The sequence below is a fragment of the Nomascus leucogenys genome, chromosome X (genome assembly GCF_006542625.1).
Source record: "Nomascus leucogenys isolate Asia chromosome X, Asia_NLE_v1, whole genome shotgun sequence".
In the NCBI taxonomy this organism is placed as follows: Eukaryota; Metazoa; Chordata; class Mammalia; order Primates; family Hylobatidae; genus Nomascus; species Nomascus leucogenys.
This window is the reverse complement of record NC_044406.1, coordinates 45,762,856-45,777,493: the sequence shown is the minus strand read 5'-3', so window position 1 is coordinate 45,777,493 and position 14,638 is coordinate 45,762,856. Positions and strand designations below refer to the sequence as shown.

The 14,638-nt window shown below is 40.5% G+C and overlaps 1 pseudogene; it reads right to left on the bottom strand.

Moving 5' to 3' along the window:
• LOC100591889 overlaps positions 1–12,592 on the bottom strand; it is a 69,957-nt pseudogene extending 57,365 nt beyond the window's left edge.
• Positions 12,593–14,638: the final 2,046 nt, after the last annotated feature.

Here is a 14,638-nt window from a genome sequence, read left to right as displayed (position 1 = left end):
AGTCCTGACCCTCGCCATTTTGCCTGATAAAGATTATCATCAAAGACATCAGCAAATGCACCAGCTCTGGCTTAACAGTTGGGCTTCAGCAGTGAGGAATAAAGCTGGTCTTATCCTTTTCTACCTCTCCCTATTCCCACATATACATAGAGTTTCTGCTAGAGTAATTTTTTGGAGCCTCAGCTTCTGCCCTCAGGAGTCACAAAGAAGAAAGGGAAATACATAACCCCAAACAGGCACACACCCTCACATATCCATCCCTGTATATCCATTATGCTGTAGTTTTTCTGATTTTATGATGGGGAACATAAAATAAAAGCAAACAAAATGGAAAAAGAATGAACAAAATTAAAATCCTACCTTCTAATTAACAACATAAGAAGAATGTGCCTGAGGAAACTCTAAATACCCAGAGTTTCCTCTCCTAACTCCCCTGAGGTGGAATGGAGAAGATCTCTATAGAGTTAAAGATCAATTAGAGAGAAACGTGGTGCCAGAGTAACCTGGTTCTCTAGTACAAAGAAACAGATGAGTGAATAGAATAATTACATAGTAGAACATATTATAATAGAGTTATGTATATATGGTATGCTTGTCGTACAGGTGTGGGACATGTAACCCATCTTGGGAAAGAAAAGGTGGTCAGGACCTATATGCATAAAGGTCTCTCTGGGAAAGTGTGGAATACTAGTTACTGGAGACCTGGATGGGTGGGAGGGGGATGAGGGTTGCAAAATTACTTAATGGATACAATGTTCTTCATTCAGGTGATGGATACACTAAAAGCGCAGATTGCACCTCCATGTAATATATCTATGTAACAAAACTACATTTGTGCTCCTTAAATTTGTACAAAAAAGGTCTCTCTATGCCATAATACATTTTCAGACCAAGGACTGATATGTTCCTTATGTGGGCTTATCGAAGCTTTACTATGGGAAAGGAGGGAGTTGGATTTCAGAAGGCAAGAGTAAAGACCTTCACTCATTCAAGAAAAAAAATTATTGAGCACCTACTATGTGCCAGGCACTTTTCTAGGGACTTGGAATACAACATTAACCCAAACATACAAAAATCCATGTCCTTATGAAGTCAAGTAGAAGAAAAATAGGAAATAGTGTTTCACTGGGGGAAGCACAGTGAGTTTTTTAGTTTGTGGAACTAATCTGTATTGAGTGGTATATGTACGTTGTTATGCATTTGTCAAAACCTACAGAAATTTACAGCACAAAAAGTGAACCTTAATGCATGCAAATTTTAAAAAATCAACCAGGAGGTCAGGGGATCCCAGGATGGGATGTAGACTATGACAGAAGAATCTAATGGTGTTACAAATGTAAGCCATAATTTCATGGAAGAGAATGGAGACAAAATATCCCGACCTAAGTCACTTTGAAAAATGGTGTTTCACCATACACTGTAAGACCAAAAACAAAGGGGATGATATATGAACACTATAGTCTAGTTGATAAGGTTGCTTGTCATAGGGGTACAGGTTAATAATTCTAACATGGCTGTACATGTATACTAGGATGAGCAAATAAGTAAATGAGTGGTTGAGCCAGTCTTCTCACTGTTGGTGAGGAAGGTTCCAGATAAGCAAGGGGAGATTAGAATGGACTGACCCATGTGGTACTGGATTAGAGTCAGAGACATCAAGGTAAACTCATATTTGGCTTGATATAGATACAGATGGATAGATACAAAAGTAGTTGTAAAGATGAGTGTATACATGAGTTTGTGTATACACATATATCTCTTAGCTCTGTCCTCTGAAAAGGCCTAAAAGTAAAGACACCCTAGTAGCAACAAGCATGCCTAGCTCCCAGATCCTGGTTTCTAATAATATTTTCTAATGAAAGGAACTGGAACTTCTTTAGAGATGTATCTTATTCTAGGGCTAGGGCAGGAAATATACACAATGAGCCTGGAGAGCCTTGAAGTGCTAGAAATTAAGAAAGTGCTCAAATAACAAAACAATGGTGGCGTGTCAAAGGGACACAAGAGCCAACTGAAAGAGTCTCCAGTGGCCAAGGCTGGAACAATTTGAGCAACAAAATATATAACATAGTATTGGAATATAACCCAGAGTATAAAACAAATATCTGTGAGACCATACTGATATAAGTAAGTGATTGAATAAATAAATAAATGGAGAAGACATATATCTCCTATACAGAAGTCCAAGTAAGATAGAGACTCCCTCCTCAAGGAGGTATAATCTAAGCCCCCACACTCTGAGCGTGGGCCATGCCTAGTTACTTATTTCCAGAGTATGAAAAGGGAGGGTAAAGTAATTTTATAATGGTGAAACCTGACAAACACTACCATAGTAGATCAAAGTCAACATCGACAATGACAAATTGCGTTGATTAATAGTATACATCCTTGAGATAATATGATGAGAAGGACTTTTTACCTTTATGTCCATACTCCCCAAAACCTCCAGTCTAAACATGAGAAAAACTTTCTACAAAACACCTGAGCAAAACTTTTCTCAAAACTGTCAAGGTAATCAAAAACAAGGAAAGCCTGAGAAACTACCACAGATTAGAAGAAGCTAAGGAGATATGACTGAATGCCATGTGCTGTCCTGGATGGAATCCTGGAATAGACAAGGAAAGCTAACGAAACCTGTATAAAGTAAAAGTATGGAGTTAAGTTAATAACAGTGTATCAATATTGGTTCCTTAGTTGTGACAAATATAATATAGCAATCGAAGTTGTTAACAATAGGGAAAATTGGTTTAGGGTCATACACAAACGCTATTATTTTTGCAACTTTTCTGTAAAGTTAAAAGTATTCTAAAATAAAAGGTGTATTTACATTAAAATAACCAAATAATTACAGAGATTTATTATAAGCCCTAGGGAAAAAAATAAGACTGGGTAAGGAAGATTGGATGTGGAGGGAGGGGCTGGGTTTTATTTTATAGACAGTGGTGAGGGAAGAGCTCCCTAAAGAGACATTTGAATAGGCATGAGTAGCAAGTCATGTGGACACCGGGTGGAAGAGCATGCCAGGAAGTGAAAACAGGAAAAGCAAAGGATGGAGGTGGGAGTTCAGGAAGGAGCCTAATGAAAATAGCTCAGGTGCAACAGAAAGAAGGTCTGAACCAGGGCAATGGTGGGAGGAAAGAAGGACAGGGAGCAGACTTGAGAAGTCCTTATTTCATGGACCAGGAAGAAGAAAAGAGGAATAGTCTGGAAAGAGAATGGCCCCCAGCACCATGCACAGTTACCATGCCATTGTGTGGCAATGCTCAGAATTCTATGGCTTTGCACAGTTCCACATGGCTTCGCATGGTACTTATTGAATCAAGTCTTCACTGCAACCCTGGGGTTCTAGTCCACACTTCTAAGAATCAGGGCATTGCACCTCAGATTCAGATTTGTTCAACTCACATCTTGCAAAAGCAAACTGGAGACTTGAAACTAGGCTTTCTGACTATATATCTTCTGATTCTCCATCTTGCCCTCTGTCTTCCATACCTGCTATGACATTACCAGGGTATCGGAGGAGGCTAAGACTGTGTGAATTAAAGTCCACCCCTAAAACCCTGGGGGCAGGTCCTGGCCCAGTTTAAGCTCGACTCAGAGAGATACTTTTAAAAGAAGTTGTATAAGTCCTGATATTAATAATGTTTCTTCATAACCTACATATAAAAGGTCAGAAGGACAGGTTTCTGCTACTATCAAGTCTAGACTTCTGGCCATCCTTTGCTATCCCAAATGGACATCAGGGCCTCATGCTACACATTGTGTGTATATGTGTGTGTGTGTGTGTGCACATACATGTGGGTGTATGTCTCTTAAATTTCTCCATTGTGAATCACACAGTCCTCTTTCCCTTTTTCCAATATATACACATGTTCCTAGAGTCCCCAAGGGCTGTAACTGCTCCAAGCAACTTTTTCCAAGTCAAAAGCAGCTGGCTGTCTCTAAGTGATGAGCTGAGAGTGAATCAAACTTCAGGAAACTGTCATGCCAAAGAAAGCCCTTCACAGCCCTCAGACCTTGAGGAGATAATGGTGGAGACTGGGAGCAGAGCAGAACCCCAAGCTCTCTATCTGAAGTCACTCTAAATCTATTTGATTATCAGAACATGTTATCATTAAATATTACCAGGTTTCAGAATCCTTAGGTCCCTGAAGCTGTGGGCCATGTCCCAAACCCAGTGTCACCCCCCCTCCCCTCAGTCCTCCAAACCAGGATTTCTTCTCATCCCCTGAACCCCACCCTTGACCATATTCTTCTGAAAGATTATATGGAGTGCCCTTTAGCATTCTGGAGCCTTTCTGAGTATTGAGCTTTGCAAAAGAGAAGCAAATCTTGAAGCAATGAGAAATTTAAGTGTGTGGAAAGATTTTTCTCAAGTTATGTATTGGCCTCAATGAGGAAAATCCATGCTTATTAAAGTGCTTAGTTGGTCATAATAATTTAATGTCTCTAACAATATAATTTAACTTGATCAGTCTTCATTTATGTATAGATTTTTAGAGCAGTGTTCTCCTTCCTTCTCTTACTCATTCTCTTTTCTCCTTTCTAAAAGATATATATTAATCTCCGGGCTTCATTGCCTCAAAAGTGGATTCAAGAACTTCTTCAACTGTTAAGTTACTCCCTGTTCCTGAAGGGAAATAATTGGAACATCACCATCTGCAGCCATCTTGGATAAAGACATGATTTTGAAAGAAGGCATTCAATTAAATAACATTCTGATTTGAAGTTAAATTGTCTAAGAGCTGACTTCCTCGACAGCTCTGATTCAGGCCTCCTAAAATGTTGCACACTCTGACTCATGCTTCCTTCTGGAAATGACAAAACTTCCTCACCACCCTGATCTAAGCCGTCTGCTCTTGGTCCTCCATGCTCTCAGGAAGGGATTGGGTCGTATGTTACATTTTTTCCATGGTGGGCAAAGAAATTCATCTTTTGTTTTTTCAAAGGGAGAAACATACACACGCGCGTGCACACACATACACACACATCAAAGAATGACAAACTGAAAATTCTGAAAATTAATACCAGGCAGAGCACCCCTACCCTCCACACCCCTGGAAAATAAATAAACGCTGTTTAAGAATTGTAGAAACGAGAGGGAGTTGATTTTTTAACCATTTATGCTCCAAAGATTTTTTTAAATGTTCAATTTTCTAAAGAAAAAAATATGTAGTAACTTTACAAAGCTAACATGTTTTATTAGTTAAGGTGGTCTGAAAGAACTTGGATTTTGTAGGTAACTAATAATCAGTGTTGAGCATCACTGATCCGTTTCCCAGGGAGATTGCATTCCCTGTGTTTCTGAAGAGATGCTTGGAGGGAAAGCCATGTTGGGGAACAGAGGAGAGGAAAAGGAGGAATAAGGAGAGGAAGGGATGCAATTGACAGCAATAGTTTGTGGTACTGAAATCTGTTCTAGACTGTACCATAGCAGCCTCAAATATAAATATGTGCCAATCTGTATTTTATAATGTGTAACCCAGTACTCATTAAAAACACTACTCACTGGAGTGAAAAAAAGGACCCAGAATATTAACTCGGTATGAATTTTACCACATGGTAAATAAGGATTTATTCTGAGGATAAGAATTTTGAGACCAGAAGTTTAAGGATATTTTTCTATATTCTCAGCTATAATAAATTAAAATTTTGATAAATGCTATATATATAAAATGTATATAAAGTGAAGAATGACTTGCATATATATTCACACAGCCTCACATTTGTCCTCTCAGAGTGTCTTCAAATATGAAGATTGAGAAGGAGAAAATTGCCTTACACATTCTATCTCTTTTACTTTCCTCACAACAAAGCTATGGGCATCAGTCTTGAGTTCTGTTCTCAGCTCTGCTACTGGGTTATTATGGGCTAGTAATTTAATTGAAAATGGAAGAATGGATCAGATGATTACCAAAGACCCTTCCAATTTGAAATTCTATGACCAGATATTTTACCTCCATGGGATGTTTTCTGTTTTCAAAGAAGACACCAAGATGTATTTCCTATTCCTTTTAACAGCTCTTGACTGTGAGCTGGGAACCCCAACAGCTCTGCCAAGCCCAAGTCCTAGGAGATAAGGCCTAGCAACAGGGTATTCACCTTCCCTACCCCATCTGGATCCCTCTCCACTGGCAGATCAGATGGCCCGTGGCCTGAATCTGCTAGAGGTGTGGAGGTCTGCCAGGACCTAATGGCAGGATCCTTATGCTCATCCTTAATCACTATTAATTTGCGTTTCTTTCATATGATTTTATGAGTAAGTAAGAGAAGTCCCATTCATTCCACATGCATTTATGTGTGCGTGGTGTATGTATGCTTAAACCACTGTACTGAACACTGCGGATAGAACAGAGTTGGGTTTTCCTGAGCCCACTAGTAATTGTGCAATTGTGGTTTTGATTAGGGAGACAAAGAGACTCATAGTAGAGACCCACCATGGCCTTTGAAGTTTCACCAGTAATGATTCACTGTTTGAATCTTCTGGGCTTTTTGGACTTTCAGAGCGCTCTATTAGAAAATTCTTTTAAGTACTCGGAAGGAGGGAGAAGCCCATTCAATGGCCCTGAAGGAATGGGATGAAGAGGAGGAAGAGCTGGGGAGGGTTGAAGAGATATCAGAGAAAGGCTGGTGTAATTAATGAGGGGTGTGGATAATAAATAGGTCCTAAGAGGCCAATGCTTATAGAAAACAAAAATTTCAAATGATACATTAAACTAAGATCTGTATTCTGATGGTAGTCTGTATCAGTTGCTCAACTGGCCAGCAAACATGGAGCTGTTATTATTTTCCAGGCTCTGTTTCAGATGCTGGAGATATAGCAATGAACATGATAACTCTGTTGGACTAAAGGAGCTTTAAGTATAGAGAGAGAAAGTGGGGAACGGAGGGAGGAAAGAAGGAGAGAGAGAATTTTCAGAGCTTAATAATGACCAACCACTAAGAAAATAAAAGAGAAAGATAGTACAGGTTGTGAGTGGGGAGTATAGAAGGAGGTACTCTAGTCAGGATGGTCACAGGAATATTTTGTAGGAGCTAGGGCCTGAATAATGACATAGAGGTTAGCCTTGTAGATTCTGGAAGGAAGAGTTCTGACTTGAAAGAACAGCAAATGCAAAGGCCTTAATGGCCTGTTTAAGGGTCAGAAAGAAAGCCAGTATGACTGGAGCACAGTGGATAAGGAAAGAGGGTGGTAGAATATAAGGCTGAAGAAGTAGGCAGGGGCTAGCTCATGCAGGACCAGCTGATGTAATAATAAGAGCAGCTAACATTTATGGCATCCTTGGACAGTGCTAACTACTTTCTAGGGATTTGCTTCTTTTCTCCTCACACCTACCTCATGAGATTATTGCTATTTCCAGTGGTCACACAATCAATGGTAGGTGCTAGAGCTGAGACGTGACCCCACAGTGGTCTGACCCCAAACTGGTTTTCGTTCTCAATTTACTGCTGCATCAAAAAATATAAGTGGCCTTAAAAACCGTTTTGGGGACACATGAATGAAGCATACTCAGAATCATCATCCATCATAAGGTCTAGAAGGCACTATGAAAAGGATCCTCTTTGTATTAGTCCATTCTCACATTGCTATAAATACCTGAGACTGAGTAATTTGTAAAGAGAAGAGGTTTGATTGGCTCATGGCTCTGCAGGCTGTACAGAAAGCATGATGCTGGCATCTGCTCAGCTTCTTGGGAGGCCTCAGGAAACTTACAATCATGGTGGAAGGTGAAGGGGAGGCCAGCACTTCACATTGCCAGGGCAGACGCAAGAGAAATAGGGGAAGGTGCTACACACTTTTAAACAACTAGATTGCGTGAGAACTCACTATCACAAGAACAGCACCAAAGGGATGGTGTTAAGCCATTCATGAGAAATCCACTCCCATTATCAAATTACCTCCCACCAGGCACCTTCTCCAACACTAAGGATTACAATTTGACATGAGATGTTGTGAGAACACAGGTCCAAACCATATCACTCTTTAAAAGTCTGTGTGAGAGTGCAGAATGGTGGCCGGGAGTACTGCCACTGTGTGGCTGCTTCGTCTACTTCCTATGGGCAAAATGTCAATTTCCCTTCCTTCGCTCACACTCAACTCCCATACCACCCAACACCACCCAATATGGTGCCAAACTGACTCTGACATCTCTTTAAAAGCATTCCCTGGAAGCACTGAAGAAAGGCAAGAAACATGCTGGACAGAACAACAGGAGCCCTTGAGTTGGACTTACTCCTGCCTCGATCACACTGAAGAGTTGTTGAAAATAATCATTTCTGTTTTTCAGCTTCCTTTTTCACACCTATGAAACAAGATTGTTCCTATTTGGAATAATGTAACAGTAGGCAGAGGTAACCCAGAAGCCCCCAGGAGACGCTGTAAACTTGATACTTTAAAGGAACTCATCATGTTAACTGGTTGAACTGCCATCCTTAGACCCCACTGAAATTTGCGATGTGACTGCTGTAGTAAGCAGAATAATAGTCCCCAAAGATGTCCATGTCCAAATCCCTGGAACCTATTTATGAAAGTGTTATCTTACATGGCAAAAGGGGCTTTGAAAATGTGATTAAATTAGGGATCTTGAGATGGGGAAATTAGCATGGATTATCAATGTGCGTCCAGTGTAATCACATGGGTCCTTACAAGAGGGAAGCAGGAGAGTTAGTGTCAGAGTGGTATGATGTGAGAAGGACTTAACCCACTGTTAATGGCTTTGAAGATAGAGAATGATGCCACAGGCCAAAGAAGATACGCAGCCTCTAAAAGCTGGGAAAGGCAAGGAAATGGATTCTTCCCTGACAGCCTCCAGAAGAAACTGTGTCTCGAATTGGTTCCTTCTGGTGGGTTCTTGGTCTCGCTGACTTCAAGAATGAAGCCACGGACCCTCGTGGTGAGTGTTAAAGTTCTTAAGGATGGTGTGTCCTGAGTTTGTTCCTTCAGATGTTCAGACGTGTCTGGAGTTTCTTGCTTCTGGTGGGTTCGTGGTCTTGCTGACTTCAGGAGTGAAGCCGCAGACCTTCACAGTGAGTGTTACAGCTCTTAAAGGCGGCAGTGCATCCAGAGTTGTTTGTTCCTCCCTGTGGGTTCATGGTCTTGCTGGCTTCAGGAGTGAAGCTGCAGACTTTTGTGGTGAGTGTTACAGCTCATAAAGGCAGTGCGGACCCGAAGAGTGAGCAGCAGCAAGATGTATTGCAAAGAGCAAGAGAACAAAGCTTCCACAGAGTGGAAGGGTTGCAGCTGCTGGCTTGGGTGGCCAGCTTTTATTCCCTTATTTGGCCCTGCCCACATCCTGCTCATTGCTCCATTTTACAGAGCGCTGGTTGGTCCATTTTACAGAGCACTGATTGGTCCATTTTAGAGTGCTGATTGGTCTGTTTTTACAGAGTGCTGATTGGTGCGTTTACAAACCTTTAGCTAGACACAGAGCGCTGATTGGTGCATTTTTACAGAGTGCTGATTGGTGCACTTACAAACCTTTAGCTAGACACAGAGTGCTGATTGGGGTGTTTTACAGAGTGCTGATTGGTGCATTTACAAACCTTTAGCTAGACAGAAAAGTTCTCTAAGTCTCCACTCGACCCAGGAAGTCCAGCTGGCTTCACCTCTCAAAACCATCCCTGCTGGCACATTGACTTCTGCCTACTTAGACTGATTTTGGATTCTGGCTTCCAAAATTATAGGATAATAAATTTGTATTGTTTTGGGCCACTGAGTTTGTGATAATTTGTTACAGCAGCAACAGGAAACTCACACAGTTGGCCTAAGCTTTGACAATGCCAGTATTAACGTTTTCTCATAAAGTCTCATAACAAAAACTCGGAAGCAAGTTTGAAATTTGTGCCTCACAACTTGTTTCCTTAAATTTGTGCATTGATTTCTGCATTGATTCATTCGGACATTGTAAAGAGTCATTCTCCCCCACACCTTCACCCCTGTTATCCTGATTTCTTCTGCAACATCAGGTTTCTGTCACTTCTTACCTCATAAGACACTGTTCTGCAGAGGGAAAACATAGCTGAATCAAAAAGAAAAATCCATCCGTATGCAAGACTATTTGAGTTCAGTTTTAGAGAAATGTGCCATGTATCAGCCCCATATCTGTTCTGTGAAGGACGTGACACAAGAAGGTGACTTTTCTCTGTGTCTCTTGAATGGCATTCCATGAAAGTACAGAATTTTCTTTGGATTCCAGAGCCATGTACAGTATATATTGACAGATCGCACAATGCTCGTTCATTAGCTAAATACAATGAGAGCTGTGAGGGCTTTAAAGCAGAGCTGTAGCCTCCTAGGTCAGTTGCAGGGGCATCTTAAAGGGATCACTTTACTCCACCTTATATCAGAGTAAACATCTCAGAAACAGGATATGGTAGGGGTCAGTCCTTTGCTAAGTTAAATCAGATCCTCTTTGAATCCCTGTAAGTTCCATCGTGTCTGTAAATGAATATAGAAAGGCTGTCTTCTCCTGACACCACCTTGGAGAACTGAAGAATAGACTTCTTGACTTCTTGGTCTATCTCTGTGAGTAGAGCTGGGCTGCTCAACTTCTGAGGCTGGACACATGAGTTCCATTTCCCATCAGCTTGAGCTGTGCCAACATTTAATGAAGCTCTGAAGCTACAGTTGCTATAGAAATCAACCAAGTTAGCCAGGTACAGTTGCTCATGCCTGTAATCCCAGCACTTTGGGGGGCCTAGTTGGGTGAATTGCTTGCACCCAAGAGTTCGAACCAAGCTTGGGCAACATAGTGAAACTCCGTCTTTACAAAACAGTGCAAAAATTAGCAGGGCATGGTGGCACGTGCCTGTAATCCCAGCTACTCAGGAGGCTGAAGCAGGAGAATGGTGTGAACCCAGGAGGCGGAGCTTGCAGTGAGCCAAGATAGCGCCACTGCAGTCCGGCCTGGGTGAAAGAGCACACACAAAAAAAAAAGGAAAGAAAGGGAAGGAAGAAAGAAAGAGAGAGAGAAACCAATGAGAGGTTGATATTCTTAGATGGTGCCACCTCACTCCAGCCAGGATGACAGAATGAGATCCTGTCAAAAGAAAGAAGGGGAAAGAAGAAAGAAAGAGAGAGATTGAAAGAAAGAAACCAAGGAGATGTTGATATTCTTAGATGAGATAATTAAATAATTTGAAAGTAATTATCTACATCAAATGAAGATTCTGTGTGAATTACACACTGTGGATTTCTTTCCAACCTAACACTGGGTAGCAAGCGCTGCAGTTTAATGTCCTGTAAGAAAGTTCTTCTTCAGCTTTTTTGAGTTTAAAACAGTAACAATCACAGGGATTTTTTTAAGACATAAAGCCTTTTTGGTTTTCAAGTTAAATAGTTAACTAAATTGCCTTCATACATCAAAAAATCTTTAAAAAAAAAAGACTGACCTTGAAAGATCAATATAATTTTCCCTTCTTGTTATTATTATAACAATATATTCCCTTCTTGTATTTTGTTATAACCTCAAATTACAAATCCCATTTAAACTTCTCTTTTCTTTGAAACAAATCAGAAGCAGGAAAGATAAACTAAAATGTTGGTGCAAATATGGTGCGTTTTTAGAAGTGCAAAAAAGTCTGCATGTACACAATTTCTAAGTATTACAAGTATTTTAATTTTTTTCAGAAAGCTGAACACAAAGGAAATCTACTTAACCTTTAACCAAAACATTCTCATATTTGCTTTTCTCTTCTTCATTCTCCACGATTGGAATGCAGCAAGCATAATTTTTTAGTGAATTCCTGCCTTGTAAATCAAAGATATTGGTGATGTTCCTTTATGTATCAAGTTGCTTAATGAAGATCCCATATCCTTTAAGAGTTTGTAGCATGTTGAGAAAATTGTGGATACTTAGATGTTAAATAACATCTGCTCAATCCAGAAGTTTTCACTAAATCTAGGAGTCTTTTTTTTTAAAGGCTTTTTAAGTGGTCAAGGTACATTAAACCTGGAACTAAAAGGTCACTAAGAGGTTCCAAGACACTCAGATTTTCAATGAAGTGTGATTCCCTTCTGGAAGACACATGGGTGAGAGAAAGGTATCAGTGCTGATTATCTCTGCACAAATATTTTTAGGGAATGGAGGAGGGGTGTTTGGGGGCACAAGACCCTTTAAGGCCAGAAATAACAACTTAAGGGCTGCAGGCTGATGCAGGCCACAGACACCAGACACACACACACACACACACATGCACGCACATGTGTATATATAATGTGCATATATATACATATATATATGTGTATATATATTACATACATATATACTACATATAATTATATGACCTGCATGATGTGTTAAAAACATTTTAAATTACTTGCCACTACTCGAAAACCAGGACTGAAATCTGGATTTGCCACTTCTCTTGAGGATCTGGTCCCCAGGGCCACGTTCCCTTGTAGTAACAGCTGACCATCAGTCTCCCTGGCCCAGCCTCGCTGATTTGTATTCCCTGCCCAACCTACATGCAGGCTCATGGGTTGGTAAGCCCAGCTTGGTGTGTGGGGAAATCCGGCCGTTGCTTCTCTGGTAATTCTGGAACATTCATGTCTGCTGATGGTTCTGCTAACTAGGAACTCTCGGTCCTCCATGTCCTGGGTGAGAAGTGTCTCAGCTCAAACCCCTCTTGGGAAAATTCTAGGAACTCGTAGTGAAATTGAAAAAACTGAGAGGCCTCGTTGGTACAGAGGGAATGCTTAATGAAACCACGAGTAGGTCAGGTCCTAGTCTCCACAAGTGTTTTATCCTGGGCTGATATTTAAGCTAAGACTGCCATTAAACAAATTATGAAGTGGATGAAGTTAATCTTTACTGTTCACACTCTCCCCTGTTATCTCCTTGGAGGAATTCATCCCTAACCAATCAAATGCTCTGTTCACTAACACAACATCACTCTCAGCTCTTCAATGGCTTCCCATCATATTAGAATAAAATCCAAAGTCCATACCGTAACCAACAAGGCTCTACATGATCCAGTCCCTGCCTACCTGTCCAAATTAATCATCTGCTACCATTCTCTCCCTCCCTCATTGTGCTCTAGGCACACTGGCACTCTTGCTATTTCCCAAACAGACCAAGCGGGCTCCCATCTGAGGGCCTTTGCTCTTGCTATTCTCCAAGCCTAGAAATTCCTTCCCATAGACAGGGATATGGCCGGCTTCTTTACCCCACTTAGGCCTCTATTCGAATCTCACCTTTCCAGAGGCGCATTCTCTGACTGCCCATATAAATAGCCCATTCTCCCATCAGAGTCCATCATTCTCTACCCCTTTGCCTTGCTTTATTTTCATATCCTTTAGCATTAATTCAACACTCTATAGGAAGTTCTTACTTTGTATGGTGGTAGGGGACCGTAAAAATGGCCATGCAAGCTGAAACTATGTAAAGTATCCCTAATAATCGATGGGGAAAATAATAATTGCTCTATGAATGACCATTACAAATTTTTTGTCAAAACAATAAAAACCCTCTTACTATTGGCTATAAATGTATAGGAAAATGAAAAAAAGTAAGATGAATATTTATTTACTAAACTGTAATTTAAAACACTAGAGATATTGGGAATTAAAATGGTTTCATTTCTTTGTGGAAAACATCAACATTCTGAATGGACATTTCTCAAAAGAAGATATACAAATGGCCAATAAGCACGTGAAAAGATACTGAACATCACTAATCATTATGGAAATGCAAATCAAAACCACAATGAAATACCACTTCAAATCCATTAGGATGGCTACTACAGAAAAAAAACAAAAGAATAGCAAATGTTTGCGACTATATGGAGAAATTGGAACTCGTGCACATTGCCCATGGGATGTAAAATGGTGGAGCCACTGTGGAAAACAGTGTTGCAGTTTCCCAAAAATTTAAACAGAATTATCATATGATCTAACAATTCTACTTCTAGGTATCTACCCAAAAAAGTTAAAAACAGGGACTTGAACAGATATTTCCACACCAATATTCATAGCAGCATTATCTGTTTTTGTTTTTGTTTTGAGATGGAGTCTCACTCTGTTGCCCAGGCTGGAGTGCAGTGGTACGATCTTGGCTCACTGCAACCTCCATCTCCTGGGTTCAAGCGATTCTCCTGCCTCAGCCTTCTGAGTAGCTGGGACTAGAGGCACACACCACCACACCCAGCTAATTTTTTTTAAATGTTTTTGGTAGAGACGGGCTTTCAACACGTTGGCCAGGTTGGTCTTGAACTCCTGACCTCAAGTGATCTGCCCACCTCGGCCTCCCAAAGTGCTGGGATTACAGGCCTGAGCCACCGTGCATGGCCTTCATAGCAGCATTATTTACGATAGACAAAAGGTGGGAACAACCCAAATGGATAAACAAAAATGTGGTATATACATACAATGGAATATTGTTTAGCCTTAAAAAGAAATGAAATTCTAATACATGGATGAAGTTTAAAGATATTATGCTAAGTGAAATAAGCCAGATACAAAAGGACAAATACTTCTCATATGATTATATTCATATGAGCACAGTCAAATTCATAGAGGCAAAGTAAAATAGAGAATACCAGAGGCTGGGAGGAGTGGGGAAGAGGGAATTAATGTTTAATGGGCACAGGGTTTCTGTTTGGGATGACGAAAAAGTTGTGGAGATAGATGGTAGCGATG